Below are 17,068 nucleotides of genomic sequence, written 5' to 3' on the forward strand. Positions count from 1 at the left end.
CGAGCAAGCATCTTCTAATGACGTGGAGCTTGTATACGTCTTCTGATTTGGACCATGTATAGTTCTGATGATGAGGAACGTGTATATGCCTTCTGATGGTGGGGACCATGCATAGTTCTGATGGTGGGGATCATGTATACACCTTCTGATGGCGGGGACCATGTATACACCTTCTGATGGTGGGGACCATGCATAGTTCTGATGGTGGGGATCATGTATACACCTTCTGATGGCGGGGACCATGTATACACCTTCTGATGGTGGGGACCATGTATAGTTCTGATGGTGGGGACCATGCATAGTTCTGATGGCGGGGATCATGTATACACCTTCTGATGGTGGGGACCATGTATACACCTTCTGATGGTGGGGACCATGTATACACCTTCTAATGGTGGGGACCATGTATACACCTTCTGATGGTTGGGATCATGTATACACCTTCTGATGGCGGGGACCATGTATACACCTTCTGATGGTGGGGACCATGTATAGTTCTGATGGTGGGGACCATGCATAGTTCTGATGGCGGGGATCATGTATACACCTTCTGATGGTGGGGACCATGTATACACCTTCTGATGGTGGGGACCATGTATACACCTTCTAATGGTGGGGACCATGTATACACCTTCTGATGGTTGGGATCATGTATACACCTTCTGATGGCGGGGACCATGTATACACCTTCTGATGGTGGGGACCATGTATAGTTCTGATGCGGGGACCATGTATACACCTTCTGATGGTGGGGACCATGTATACACCTTCTGATGGTTGGGATCATGTATACACCTTCTGATGGTGGGGATCATGTATACACCTTCTGATGGCAGGGACCATGTATACACCTTCTGATGGTGGGGACCATGTATACACCTTCTGATGGCAGGGACCATGTATACACCTTCTGATGGCGGGGACCATGTATACACCTTCTGATGGCGGGGACCATGTATACACCTTCTGATGGTGGGGACCATGTATACACCTGATGGTGGGGACCATGTATACTCTTTCTGATGGTGGGGACCATGTATACACCTTCTGATGGTGGGGACCATGTATACACCTTCTGATGGTGGAGACCATGTATACACCTTCTGATGGTGGGGACCATGTATACACCTTCTGATGGCGGGGACCATGTATACTCTTTCTGATGGTGGGGACCATGTATACACCTTCTGATGGCGGGGACCATGTATACACCTTCTGATGGTGGGGACCATGTATACACCTTCTGATGGCGGGGACCATGTATACTCTTTCTGATGGTGGGGACCATGTATACACCTTCTGATGGTGGGGACCATGTATACACCTTCTGATGGTGGGGACCATGTATACACCTTCTGATGGCAGGGACCATGTATACACCTTCTGATGGTGGGGACCATGTATACTCTTTCTGATGGTGGGGACCATGTATACTCTTTCTGATGGTGGGGACCATGTATACTCTTTCTGATGGTGGGGACCATGTATACTCTTTCTGATGGTGGGGACCATGTATACACCTTCTGATGGTGGGGACCATGTATACACCTTCTGATGGTGGGGACCATGTATACACCTTCTGATGGTGGGGACCATGTATACTCTTTCTGATGGTGGGGACCATGTATACTCTTTCTGATGGTGGGGACCATGTATACACCTTCTGATGGTGGGGACCATGTATACTCTTTCTGATGACGGGGACCATGTATACACCTTCTGATGGCAGGGACCATGTATACTCTTTCTGATGGCGGGGACCATGTATACACCTTCTGATGGCGGGGACCATGTATACACCTTCTGATGGTGGGGACCATGTATACTCTTTCTGATGGTGGGGACCATGTATACACCTTCTGATGGTGGGGACCATGTATACTCTTTCTGATGGTGGGGACCATGTATACACCTTATGATACTTTCCCTGGTATGATGATTGCATTCATCTGCTGACGCCCGGTGACCTCGTATATCTCCACAAATGACGGGGTCATTGTATACATCCTTTGGTAGAGTTATTGCATATGTCCTCTGACTTTAGAGACATTTGCTCAGTCTCCCACGCTGTGTCCTCGGCTCCCTTTCACCTGTGGGCACTTTATTATTGCAGAGGGCATTACTTGCTTTGTATACTTAGACTGTTTCTTGTATATTGTCTTTTTTTGTTTCTTGTGCTGGGTTTGATGCTTTCTTGGTGAGTTGCCTCTCTGCAGGCCCTGCTGGCAGGCTGGATCTGGATAACATGTCCTCCTCTTTGGGATTTCTTACCTCTCCAGATGTAGACTCTCTGTACACAGCTGGGCCTAGGGCTGATCATTGGTGGGGGAGATCCAGGTCTCATTCTATGGACGTTCTGGTATCCCCTCATTACAAATCCTCTTCTCATTGTTTCCTATGTATTGTGGATGTATAAAGGCAGAGGATGTCGGCTGGACACAAGGCTGACATTGTGCATGCATCTCCGTTGCATTTGCAGGCTTCATCTGCAGGCTTCCTCCATAATGTGAGGCTGCAGTGCGCTTTCAGTGCGTGACATGGCATTTACCACTGGCAGGAAGAGAAGGGAGATTCATGAGAGAGGGACTTGTGTGCTGACCAGATGTGAGGGAACCACTGTGATCTCCTGCCCAAGGGATTGTGTAAGAAGCTCCCTCCTGTTAGGGTAGATTGCAGCCACTTTAGGTGACTCCTTGCTCATCTGGAGGAGGGAAAACACCTCTGTAATGGAATCTTTATATTATGTAATAGTAGCCGTCAGGCAGATGACCGGAGACACAACCATACAACGCTCTCAGATAGTTTCCGAAAGAGCTTCCATTCATTAGAACTAAAGCTTTCGGATAATGTCAACTTCAACTCTGATTTAGCAATGTAGAACTGATCAAGGAATAGTCAAATCTTAAAATGATAAAGATGTACCCAAAAGGAGTAAGACGGTGAACAAATCCATATTGACGTCATAGGTTTGACTACTAACTTTACTGGACCTCAAAAAGTATTACCGTAATTGGGCCCTTAGGTTTATTCAACCATTTCCACGCCATAACGGTGTTTTCCGTAACTAATATATTGATGTCCTCTCCATGCAATAGGCCATGTATGAGGTCAGTGGAGGTTTGGCACACGGCGTCCCCACTGATCAGCTGATCTCCGCTCCAGCAACTGACCCTAAACTGTCAGGAGGTATGGTGATCCGCTCAGTAAATGGGTGCTACCAGAGCAGATATCAAGTTATCAGTGAGGGTGTTGGACCCCCACTGATCTTCTATTACCTATTTTATGGCTGGGACATTAATATGTGAATCCTGCAAAAATCCATCTACAGATTAATTAGCTAGATCTACCACGTTTAACATACCTAAATTTTATAGGGCAAAGAAGGGCAAGGGAATGGAAGTCCTGAAGCACCTTGCTGTATCAGGTGAAGCCATATGGAGTCTTCCCAGTCCAGGATGTGGAAAGAAATCAAAGATGAAGGAGGTCCTCCAACGGCCAATAGCCACTATATAAATTGATGATCCGGTTGGAATTGCCTTTTATTGTCTTAACATAAGTATAAAAACTGGCCACCTAGGAGGATGGCATGGCATGTATAGAAACCGACGCATTTCAGCGAAGTGCCTTAATCATGTGTCATGTAATTATGGCTGTCCTGGACCATGTAATTATGGCTATCCTTGACCATCTACTGGGACACGAGAATCGGACATGCTGAATTTCGGTGGACCTGACCCATTTTATTTATTTTTTTTTTGTGCCAGATAAGGTGCTGCCCTGAGTGTTCAGCTGCTTGTACTTCTTTTCTACTGAACATGGATCATTGATGATCCACTGAGGACCTAGCAGATATCTGATGGACCAGCAGTTCAGCCAGAGGCTTGTCTATAGCTGGCCTTAGATTTAAAGTAAAACACTCATTTGCTGGAACTGAAGTGTTTGGGAATTGTATAGATGCTGAATCTGTGTGATTTTGACAGTGTGAAGGTTTATAATGACCATGGTTAGCCTAAGGTCTACGTTCAGGTGAACACATTTTCGATCATGAGTGCTGTCCTTGTTTCGAACTGTCTGCAGACAGGCCAACGTCAGACAGTGCGCTAGTGCAGATGAGAGATTTTCCACATGAGCCCAAGTTGGCAGGAATGCCACCACCTGTCCATGATGCGGTCGAATGCATTAAGCTGCACAAATGCCAGTCATGATCGTAATATGCAGACGAGACTGGTCTGATCTTTACTACTGTTGCCTAAGCACCTTGATTGACAGCCATCTCTGCAGCATATGTGTGCAAAGCAGGCTGTCCATGTGCCAGGCAGTGATCACTGTGTACAGAGAGAGTGGTGACTATAACAGCCCCCTGCACTACCCTAATGACTGGTAGTGAGCGGCTGCAGGGAGAATAGAACTTAATTTTCTCCCTGTAGCGCTGCTCCAGTAAAACAGCCAGGACTGGTTTAAACAGTATTTACCTGCAGATTAGCACTGCATCTGTAGGTAAATAGCATTTCTGGAGGTCACAAATTGATATGGGTCTGGGACCTGAATCTCTGGAATGGTATGGTGTATTTAAAAAAAAAAAAGCAGCAGAAATAAAATAAGAGCAATAATTGGCCACTTATGACCAAGTCTTCCTAGGCAATAACTAGCCCCACACTGGCTTGGTTATTTGCCTGCCTCCACACAGTGGAATGTAATTCTGTTTGACCACACACACTTGTTTATGAAGTGAGATAATTGTGACTCAATTTGTATATTTCACAAATAATTGTTTCAATATGTTATTCTTGGGGGCTGAGGTGAGTCCACTGACAATATTGATTGATGTAATTGTGTACCGTAAAATGGTAAATAAAGCCATTAAGATAAAATAAGACTACATGCTAATGTGAAGAAAGTAGCATTCTCATATATATATATATATATATATATATATATATATATATATATATATATATATATATATATATACTCCTCAAAAAAATAAAGGGAACACTAAAATCCCACATCCTAGATATTACTGACTGAAATATTCCAAATCTTCATTCATTACATAGTGGAATGTGTTGAGAACAATAAAACCTGAAAATGATAAACGTAAATCACAACTAACATCCCATGGAGGTCTGGAGTTGGAATGATGCTCAAAATCAAAGTGGAAAATGAAATTACAGGCTGATCCAACTTCACTGGAAATGCCTCAAGACAAGGAAATGATGCTCAGTAGTGTGTGTGGCCTCCACGTGCCTGTATGACCTCCCTACAACGCCTGGGCATGCTCCTGATGAGGTGGTGGATGGTCTCCTGAGGGATCTCCTCCCAGACCTGGACTAAAGCATCTGCCAACTCCTTGACAGTCTGTGGTGCAACGTGACATTGGCGGATAGTGCGAGACATGATGTCCCAGATGTGTTCAATCGGATTCAGGTCTGGGGAAAGGGCGGGCCAGTCCATAGCTTCAATGCCTTCATCTTGCATGAACTGCTGACAAACTCCAGCCACATGAGGTCTGGCATTGTCCTGCATTAGGAGGAACCCAGGGCCAACTGCACCAGTATGGTCTTACAAAGGGTCTGAGGATCTCATCTTGGTACCTAATGGCAGTCAGGCTACCTCTGGCGAGCACATGGAGGGCTGTGCCTCCCTCCAAAGAAATGCCACCCCACACCATTACTGACCCACTGCCAAACCGGTCATGTGGCGTATTTGCCAATCCTGGTGTTCTGTGGCAAATACCATGCAGGATGCTTGGCGTTGGGCTGTGAGCACACCCTCATCTGTGGTCGTCGGGCACTCAGACCATCCTCTTGGAGTCTGTTTCTAACCATTTGTGCAGACACATGCACATTTGTGGCCTGCTGGAGGTCATTTTGCAGGGCAGTGCTCCTCCTGTTCCTTCTTTCACAAAGGCTGAGGTAGCGGTCCTGCTGCTGGGTTGTTGCCCTCCTACGGCCCCCTCCACATCTCATTGTGTACTGGCCTGTCTTTAGGTAGCGCCTCCAGCCTCAGGACACTACGCTGACAGACAAAGCAAACCTTCTTGCCACAGCTCGCATTGATGTGCCATCCTGGATGAGCTGCACTACCTGAGCCACTTGTGTGGGTTGTAGAGTCCGTCTCATGCTACCACGAGTATGAAAGCACAACCAACATTCAAGTGACCAAAACATCAGCCAGAAAGCATTGGTACTGAGATGTGGTCTGTGGTCCCCACCTGCAGAACCACTTCTTTGAATGTGCCTTGATAATTGCCAATAATTTCCATCTGTGGTCTATTCCATTTGCACAACAGAATGTGAAATTGATTGTCAAACAGTGTTGCTTCCTAAGTGGACAGTTTGATTTGACAGATGTTCGATGTACCTTGAGTTATATTCTGTTGTTTAGGTGTTCCCTTTATTTTTTTGAGCAGTGTGTGTATATATATTATGTGTGTGTGAGTGTATATATATATATATATATATATATATATAAACAGAAACCAAAAGTTTGGACACATCTTCTCATTTAAAGATTTTTCTGTGTTTTCATGACTATGAAAATTGTACATTCACACTGAAGGCATCAAAACTGTGAATTAACACGTGGAATTATATACTTAACAAAAAAGTGTGAAACAACTGAAATTATGTCTTATATTCTAAGTTCTTCAAAGTAGCCACCTTTTGCTTTGATGACTGCTTTGCACACTCTTGGCATTCTCTTGATGAGCTTCAAGAGGTAGTCACCGGGAATGGTTTTCAATTCACAGGTGTGTCCTGTCAGGTTTAATAAGTGGGATTTCTTGCCTTATAAATGAGGTTGGGACCATCAGTTGTGTTGTGCAGAAGTCTGGTGGATACACAGCTGATAGTCCTACTAAATAGACTGTTAGCTGCTTTTTTCTTGCCATAATACAAATTCTAAGTAAAGAAAAACGAGTGGCCATCAATTACTTTAAGAAATGAAGGTAAGTCAGTCCGAAAAATTGGGAAAACTTTGAAAATGAGTGGGAAAAAGAGTGTGCAAAGCAGTCATCAAAGCAAAAGGTGGCTACTTTGAAGAACCTAGAATAAAAGACATACCGTATATACTCGAGTATAAGCCGAGATTTTCAGCCCAAATTTTAGGGCTGAAAGTGCCCCCCTCGGCTTATACTCGAGTCACGGTAGCGGTGGGGTCGGCGGGTGAGGGGGAGAGGGCGCTGGGGTATACTTACCTAGTCCCAGCGATCCTCGCGCTGTCCCTGCCGTCCCACGGGCTTCGGCGCTGCAGCTTCTTCCTCTCTTCAGCGGTCACGTGGGACCGCTCATTACAGAAATGAATAAGCGGCTCCACCTCCCATAGGGGCGGAGCCGCTTATTCATTTCTCTAATCAGCGGTGCCGGTGACCGCTGATAGAGAAAGAAGCTGCAGCGCCGAAGACAGGAGGGGACAGCGCGAGGATCGCCAGGACTAGGTAAGTATGTCATATTCACCTGTCCTCGTTCCAGCCGCCGGGCGCCGATCCATCTTCCCGGCCGGCGCCTCCATCTTCCCGGCGTCTGCGCTCTCTGACTGATCAGGCAGAGGGCGCGATGACGCATATAGTGTGCGCGGCGCCCTCTGCCTGATCAGTCAGAGCAGAGACGCCGGGAAGATGGAGGCGCCGGAACGAGACGCTGGGAGCTGCAATCAAGGGAGGTGAGTATGTGTTTTTTTTTTTTTTATTGCAGCAGTAGCAGCGGCAGCACAGATTAATGTGGAGCATCTATGGGGCACAGTGAACGGTGCAGAGCACCGTATATGGAGCACATCTATGGGGCACAGTGAACGGTGCAGAGCACCGTATATGGAGCACATCTATGGGGCACAGTGAACAGTGCAGAGCACCGTATAAGGCACAGCTAGGGGGCACAATGAACGGTGCAGAGCACCGTATAAGGCACAGCTAGGGGGCACAATGAACGGTGCAGAGCACCGTATAAGGCACAGCTAGGGGGCACAGTGAACGGTGCAGAGCACCGTATAAGGCACAGCTAGGGGGCACAATGAACGGTGCAGAGCACCGTATAAGGCACAGCTAGGGGGCACAATGAACGGTGCAGAGCACCGTATAAGGCACAGCTAGGGGGCACAATGAATGGTGCAGAGCACCGTATATGGCACAGCTATGGGGCACAGTGAACGGTGCAGAGCACTGTATATGGCACAGCTATGGGGCACAGTGAACGGTGCAGAGCACTGTATATGGCACAGCTAGGGGGCACAGTGAACGGTGCAGAGCACTATATGGGGCACAGCTATGGGGAAATATGAATGGTGTAGAGCACTATATGGCACAGCTATGGGGAAATAATGATCTATTTTTATTTTTGAAATTCACCGGTAGTTGCTGCATTTCCACCCTAGGCTTATACTCGAGTCAATAAGTTTTCCCAGTTTTTTGTGGCAAAATTAGGGGGGTCGGCTTATACTCGGGTCGGCTTATACTCGAGTATATACGGTAATTTCAGTTGTTTTACACCTTTTTGTTAAGTATATAATTCCACATGTGTTAATTCATAGTGTTGATTCCTTAAGTGTGAATGTACAATTTTCATAGTCGTGAAAATACAGAAAAATCTTTAAATGAGAAGGTGTGTCCAAACTTTTGGTCTGTACGTTGTATATATATATATATATAATATATCTTATATAATTATTTTTTTCACAAAAATAGCTTTTCAGCCAGTAGTTTACTGGAACACGGCTAACGGCAGTCCTTTTAGCCAGCAGTAATATGTCATCTGATGACCAAGGTCTCTTTCCAGACAAAGGAGGATTCCTTAGCAACATCAGACATAACAGCAGCTCACTTTTTATTTTAAATTGAAGTTGGGAATATGTCTTACAGTATTGTGCAATAATAGAATTTAACTCCTTTACTGAGGTATATAAATAGCTGGGATATGTAAGAGATTTGCCTATTCCTATGAATATAAAATGTAATGGGTGTGATCAATAAGTTATGTAACTTTGTAAAATACTTCGTTAAAGTTTGGCACCATTTTTGAGACCTTTCCTTGCTGTCAGTAAAAGACTATTAGGCTATGTTCACACTTTGCGATTTTGCTGCGTTCTTCTTGTCTCTTGTGCATGTTGATAAAGTTTTGTGACCCCAAAACAACATGACGCAACTTCCTTAGGTTTTTGCTCCAAAAACACAGCAAAACTTGATACCTGCTTTTTTTCTGCATCTTTGCATTTGCCTGTGGGTGGAAAAATGTTGAAAGAAGTGACATGCTGCTTCTTTCATAAGCGCAGCAATTTTCCAATTCAGTCAGGAAAAAAAAACAATGTGTGCAGGAGATTTCTAAAATCTCCTAGCTTTAGCTGGTACTATAAAATACAGCTTAAAGTTTGCATTAAAAAAACTCAGCGTGTGAACATACCCTAAGACTGGTGATGCTGCTCAGTGTGTGAACATACCCTAAGACTGGTGATGCTGCTCAGCGTGTGAACATACCCTAAGACTGGTGATGCTGCTCACCGTGTGAACATAAGACTGGTGATGCTGCTCAGCGTGTGAACATACCCTAAGACTGGTGATGCTGCTCAGTGTGTGAACATACCCTAAGACTGGTGATGCTGCTCAGCGTGTGAACATACCCTAAGACTGGTGATGCTGCTCACCGTGTGAACATAAGACTGGTGATGCTGCTCAGCGTGTGAACATACCCTAAGACTGGTGATGCTGCTCAGCGTGTGAACATACCCTAAGACGGGTGATGCTGCTCAGCGTGTGAACATACGCTAAGACTGGTGATGCTGCTCAGCGTGTGAACATACCCTAAGACTGGTGATGCTGCTCAGCGTGTGAACATACCCTAAGACTGGTGATGCTGCTCACCGTGTGAACATACGACTGGTGATGCTGCTCAGCATGTGAACATACCCTAAGACATGCGTGTGAACATACCCTAAGACGGGTGATGCTGCTCAGCGTGTGAACATACCCTAAGACTGGTGATGCTGCTCAGCGTGTGAACATACGCTAAGACTGGTGATGCTGCTGAGCGTGTGAACATACGCTAAGACTGGTGAAGCTGCTCAGCGTGTGAACATACCCTAAGACTGGTGATGCTGCTCAGCGTGTGAACATACCCTAAGACTGGTGATGCTGCTCAAGGATTGTTTTCTAGAGTTGAGAAAAGTTTTCACATGACCCTTGTTCAGCGACCACATCGGTAGTCAGTGGCCCCAAACCAGAGTACTATGAACCTCCTCCGACCTAATATTTTTGCTCAACTTTAGTAGCAATTCTTGACCAACAATGTCTCCTTCCTTCCTTCCCTACCTTCCTCTTGGAATCTGCTCCAATCTAGGCATTCTCAAATAAAAAGGCCGCATGAAACTCTTCAAATAAGTACACCCACCTTCCCCACAAAAAACAAACAAACAAAAACAGACAAAAAAAACGAAGTGTTTCATGAAGTGGCATGTATCACCTTGAAAATGAAAGATTAAACGTAAAAGATTAACATGACCATAGATTTTGCATATGGAGGCTATGCCCCAGGTTTCCACTAACCTAACGGACAACTGTAACTCATTACTTATCTGTCTTTCCCTCCACAGTCTATTGTGAATGCAGAAACAATCTTTCACTCCACCTGTTGCACCGATTCCTCCACCATGTACCAGTCACTGCACTGGTTACCCATCTATTTTAGAATGCAATAACATCCACAAAGTTCTGTACAGTGCTGCACCTACGTTTGCTCCCTCATCTATATCTGCCAACAGGCTGTGGTTAACACCCTCTATAAGGTGAAACTTCCATTCTGACCTCTCAAACCTTTACCAATGCTGCGCCAGGTCTCTGGAATGCATTACCCCACAAACCATCTTTTCCAGCATCTACATTTTTTAAGTGGGCTCTAAAATTATATCATTCTGGGCTGGTCGGTAACAATCCTTGATCAACCTGTTCTCCATTTACTCATCTTCTACATTATTGCTCCGAATTTTTATATACCTGATGCAATTTGTAACAGACCCAATTACATGTGTCCATTTTAAAGAGGATATCCGGGACTAATGCAGTTGCTATCAGAGGCAACTACCTGTCTGTTGTGCCTGGCTCTGGTCATTGACCGCTCCTGCCAGAGATTCAGCTACTCCCTGTCGACAGAGCAGCAGTTTCTCTTCCTGTTGATAGGGCGGGACTACTGGTGTCATGCTGATTGACTGTCGGCTCCCGCTGCCTGATTAGAGGAAGCCAACTGTCAATCAGCATGACACCAGTAGTTCTGCCCTCTCAACAGGAAGAGAGACTGCTGCTCCGTTGACAGGGAGCAGCTGAATCTCCAGCATGAGCGGTCAATGACCGGCATTGACTACAATAGACAGGTAGTTGCCTCTGATAGCAATTACATAAGTCCTAGATATCCTCTCTAATAACAGAACAAAAAATGTGATGTGCTTCCGATAATATTCAGTGTATAAAGATTTAGTAGTGCAGTAGTAGTGTACAAGTCTGCATTATTGAATGATAAGAAAAATTTAAGATGTCTATAGAGCTGGGTGCCATCACCCATGGGCAATGGTTACCTCGTCTTCTGTAACTTTTTGTATTTACTGGCAAAGGCTCTTGAATGCCCATTGTCTGTCTGCCTTGCATGGTGAAGTAAGCTGCTATCATGACCATCTGGGTCTCTTGTGGCCCCTCTTAAGCTACCCTTTGGCTTCCATCCATAAGATCTGCTATGAAACTCAAAAGTTACAGGTTGCTCCTGTTTTTCTTATTATCATTGGCCAAATTTCATTTTTGCCATAACTTGGGAAGCTGATGGTTGACTGGTACTTTTTTTTAGGTATAGTTAAAACGATTTCTATCGTACAATAAACAAAGCTTCTGTGGATTAAAGTTTTAAAACTGAGAAGCCAGAATGAGCATTAATTATAATTGTACTGATTGGCCTTTAATAAAATGTGTTCAGTCGCAATAGTTCACAGAAAAATACACGTTGATGGTATTATAAAAAAAAAAAATGTATGGGGAGGGAGAGGGATCTGCATGGCCGTTCTTTTTCGGAAATGCAATACACAGGGTGAAATCTCCTGAAAATCCTAGATAAGTCTGGACATAGCCTACAGCTAGATTTACATATGCAGGAGAGACTCGGGGCACTGGAGCAGAAATTTTGTAGTGTAAATTGAGCATCTTGTCTGTACATTTCATTCTTTGCTTTGCAAAAGGTGAAATCCATGGTGATATCCTCATCACAAATTGACCTGATGTGGATTTCAAGTTGCATCCACTTCATGTCATTGAGGTTTTGGGAAATATCGTATGCAGTGCTACTATTGTCAGGTGCTGCAGATTTTCTGGACGCAATTCCACAACAGAAAATCTGCCGTGTGCACATGTGTGATCTATATACAAAGCGCAAAATACGGACAAATTAAGCCGTAGACAACATTCACAGATTGAACGTTAACAATCCGACGGCGACTACAGACTGTTGTGTCCAGACCAGTCATGGGTCCTTCATGGTCTGTACTTTCTTTAAAAAAATGTGAGTTAAATACATTGTAAAAATCACTGAGCTCCCCTGATTCTGCCCATTTTCCATTCTGTTTTGCAATGTGTCACTCCATTGCAGTATGTAGGTGAAATCTCTTCGTTCAGCCAAATTGGACATTTAGTATGTGTTTGTGGTGTTCTCTCACCCCTCTGTCCCAGAAGCTGCTAATCAGAGATCGTCAGCGTCTGAGACTGCTAGCCTCTTAGATCAGCTGTTGAGCTGTGGCTGACAGTCTTTAGGAGGGAGTAGTGAAAGCATATGCCCCAAAGAAGACTCTAGAGAAACACCCGGTTGGACTTCAAGCAGAGATTTCACATACTGTGCTCCGAAAGGAAAAACTGTGAATATCTCTGTGATGGAGAGACGCCTCGCAAAACGGAAAAGAGTGTCAGAATCGTGCAGGTTCAGGCATTCTCACTAAGTCTCTTTTAACGTGTTCCTTTTAATTTCCTAGTTAGGCTCCTGAGTTCATTGTGTAGAAACCAGTATCTAACCATAACTAAATTGTGACCTACTTGGCAGGATTATGTGCATGGGGCAAAACGTTTAGGGAAGTATACTTATTCAGTGCACCATTGATATGGGATTCAACAAAAATGGCAATCCTATTTCTCATTATAAAATAAAAGGAGTCCGGCCCTGGCGTAATATCACATCGTGTTCACTCGATTGATGACTTTTGTGAGTTTATTGTCATACAGCATATGAGCAGTATTTGCAAACATACTTATAAACCTTTAAAAAAAACAAAAACCTCTTGTGCATGCCATGAATGTGTAAAATCTAAAAAGATCTAAATTGTTAGGCATGCTTGTCTGCTTGTGGTTGGTTGTGTGATGATGCCGACATGTCCAGGCTGGTCCTGGTAGAGCTCTGTGCCAGTTATGAGTGTGGCATCTGCTTGTTGGATTTCTCATGCCTCTGATGACCTAATGTGTCTGAATATAACGTGCGGTACACAAAATGGATTTCAGAAACTCCATCATTGAATATCCTATTTCTGTGAAAACGTCAAGGTTCCAATTAGAAATGTGTTTTTGATTTTTAAGCTCAATTTAGAACCAATGTAACAGGCCATAGTATACCCCGAGTCCAGACTATACCTGGGGTTAAAGTTGCCTAGGCTTGATTATACCCCTGGTATATATATTATGGCCTAGGCATTTTCATCTCCTCATGCCAGGGATTTTTTAAAGTTTTTTTTCCCAGAGGTAGGTTGTAAAATAAAGGAATACACGTTACTTACCAATTGAGTCCTCTATTGTCGCAGTGCTGCCGCTCTGGTGGTCCCACAGTCTTGCAGTTGTGACCATCATGTATGTGACTGCCATAGAGGCAGCGTAAACGTGTCAATAAAGTAACTTAGTATTTCTAACATTACCAAATCTGTGCAAAATCCTGGAAACGCCGTTTAAGGTTTCTAGAGATTATTTGCCTTTTTTAACTAGATTGGTCTCTTTCTAAGATTCTTTATTAGAACGTGAAGATGATCGTGCAGGAGAACAAGTGACACCTGACTGCTGCCAAGTTTCCACTTCACCTGCATGAGATGAATATTAGTCTCCATACACTTCTCCCTAAGGAAAATACCACTTAGATTGGTGATTGATGTCATCGACTTGCCCATGTTTACCTGTATCATAGGAGCAGAACACCTAGGGGGCCTGATTTTTGGTGTAAGTTCTCCAAATAAAACCTATAGCTAAAAAGCCATACCTATTTGGTACCTCACACACAGGCTTTATTTTTGGCACCTCATAAATGTCAGTCATTTATGACTTGGTTGGTTTTGTCATAAAGACAATGTGTACATGAATGTCTGCTGATGTAAAGACCCAAGACTGAGACTTCAGGGTCCGTGCATCGCAGAACGTGCTGCGGAATATGAGATATCACTTGGCCTGCAGTCAACATGAGGAAGGCAGGACACGCTGTTACATTCTGACAGGGCGGGAAATGCTTCAGCAATAATGTCATACAGTTGTGGAGCCCACCTACATTATTATTATTATTATTATTTTCACACCTCTAGAGTTGATCTATATCTAGTGTAATAAGATTTCTGCTCCTAGACTTCTGGTTTCTGATTCTGAGTTTTTCTATGTCCAATTGTATATGAAATCATAGAACATCACACTCTTACGGTATCCATTACAGTGGCGTACCGCCAAGAGGCGCAATCCGCATGGTTACTATGGGACTCTCTACTTTATTAGTCTGTACTTGTGGAGGGCTTTATGGGTCCTATCATAGTGTGTATGGGGGGGTCTATGGGCACATTATACTGTGTAGGGTTCACTGTTGTAATATCATTGTTTGTGGGGGAATCGTAGTGTGTGTGTGCGTAGGGGGGCATCATACTGTATGGGGGGATATGGGCACATTATACTGTGTGCTGGGACCGTTGTTAGAGCCTCATTGTGGTGGAGACCTGTAGGGGCATCATACTGGGTGCGGGGGTCACTGTACTATCCTTATAGTGTGTGGCGGAGAATTGTGGGGGACTCATACTGTGTGTGTGTGTGTAATATGGGCGCGTTATACTGTGTGTGGGGGTCACTGTACTAGCCTCATATTGTGTGGTGGAGAACTGTGGGGGACTCGTGTGTGTGTGTAATATGGGTGCGTTATACTGTGTGCGGGGGTTACTATACTAGCCTTATTGTGTGTGGTGGAGAATTGCGGGGGACCTGTGTGTGTGTGTGTAATATGGGCATGTTATACTTTGTGCGGGGGTCACTGTACTAGCCTCATTGCTTGTGGTGGGGGGCTCATTCTGTGTGTGTGTGTGTGGGGGGAATTTGGCACATTATAGCTGGAGCCACTGTTGGAGCCTCATTGTGGTGGAGACCTGTAGGGGCATCATACTGTGTGTGTGTGTGTGTGTGTAATATGGGCGCGTTATACTGTGTGTGGGGGTCACTGTACTAGCCTCATATTGTGTGGTGGAGAACTGTGGGGGACTCGTGTGTGTGTGTAATATGGGCGCGTTATACTGTTTGCGGGGGTTACTGTACTAGCCTTATAGTGTGTGGTGGAGAATTGCGGGGGACCCGTGTGTGTGTGTGTGTAATATGGGCATGTTATACTTTGTGCGGGGGTCACTGTACTAGCCTCATAGCTTGTGGTGGGGGGCTCATTCTGTGTGTGTGTGTGTGGGGGGGAATTTGGCACATTATAGCTGGAGCCACTGTTGGAGCCTCATTGTGGTGGAGACCTGTAGGGGCATCATACTGTGTGTGTAATATGGGCGCGTTATACTGTGTGCGGGAGTCACTGTGCTAGCCTCATACTGTGTGGGGGGAATTTGGGCGCATTATACTGTGTACGCGGGTCACTGTTGAAACATCATAGTGTGTTGTGGACAACTGTGGGGTCATCATACTATGGAGGTGGGAACGGGGGCCTCATGGTGTGTGTTGGAGTCACTGTGAACACATGGGAGTAGGGGCATTGTTGATGTGTATGTGTCACAATACATAACTTCTAGCTAAGTTTTACCAAAATGTTAAACAATTGATTTTATCAGCCAGATTGATTTATGAATTAATATGCTCTCTAGACCTTGATGTTTCACAATGTATGTCTTTATTTACTTTTTAAAGAGCGGAAGATTACACGGGTAGTAGTCAAATTCCTGAGAGGTACAAAATCTTACATTACCTATATAATCTGGGGGTAAAGGTCAGAGAACCACAGCAACCATAAATATAGTGCGTTAGTATGGGAAAACCGAGCTTTTATGGGCCAAATTGCCAAGAAGAGATAAACAACATAAGTAAAAAGGAGAAAGATACGGTAATGCCGCAGAGAGAGGGATGTGCAAAAAAACAGAAGTTGTCGAGGGAGAAAGGCGCTGTGTAAAATTCTGTTGTCCTATTTTTGTTTTTTGTCAACCTTTAGTTTGAGTATTTTGACCACATCTATGAGTGTCCTGCGTAAAGCCCCACTTTAGGGTTACTCCATGCCTTTCCACTTGTCTTCTCCTCTGAATTGTAAAGCGCTGTGGAATATGTTGGCGCTATGTAAATAATGATTATTGTTATTGCTACTCGCATGCACTCAGATTGTGAAAACAATCTATTCTCTTTTTAACGTTGAGATTTCAGTAAGGATCTCTGGCTGTTCTTCAGCAAATCCACTGTTTGTGTTTAATGTTAATTAATCCTATGTTGCAAGCTGTCAAATGTGCCAAGGTCACCATTATCGGCGCAGTTCATGTGTGTCTAAGACTTATTGACAAGTGTGACCACTCGTACCCCTCCCCCGGCACGCGGCCTCTTCTAGCTCCAATCTCTTGACGTTGCTTTACTGTAATGCAGCCTCGTTATTTTTACGTTTAATTGCAATTTAAGGCCGTTTTTACAGAAGGTGGTGATCGGCCGCACGTTTATCCGCGAAAAAGCTCTGTTGTCATTAATCCCATCTTTTATACATCCAGAAAATAAATACAAGGATAATGCAAGTGAGTAATGGTATTGAGAATTGTAAGTATGGACCCCTTAACCATCATTGTTAAAGGGGGATGAAGGAAAACA

General features: G+C 44.4%; 1 protein-coding gene across 2 annotated transcripts in view; it reads left to right on the forward strand.

The window, feature by feature from the left end:
- Positions 1-17,068, forward strand: part of LRP1 (LDL receptor related protein 1) — a 439,205-nt gene that overhangs the window by 752 nt on the left and 421,385 nt on the right. The window lies entirely within an intron of this gene.

The sequence above is a fragment of the Ranitomeya imitator genome, chromosome 3 (genome assembly GCF_032444005.1).
Source record: "Ranitomeya imitator isolate aRanImi1 chromosome 3, aRanImi1.pri, whole genome shotgun sequence".
In the NCBI taxonomy this organism is placed as follows: domain Eukaryota; kingdom Metazoa; phylum Chordata; class Amphibia; order Anura; family Dendrobatidae; genus Ranitomeya; species Ranitomeya imitator.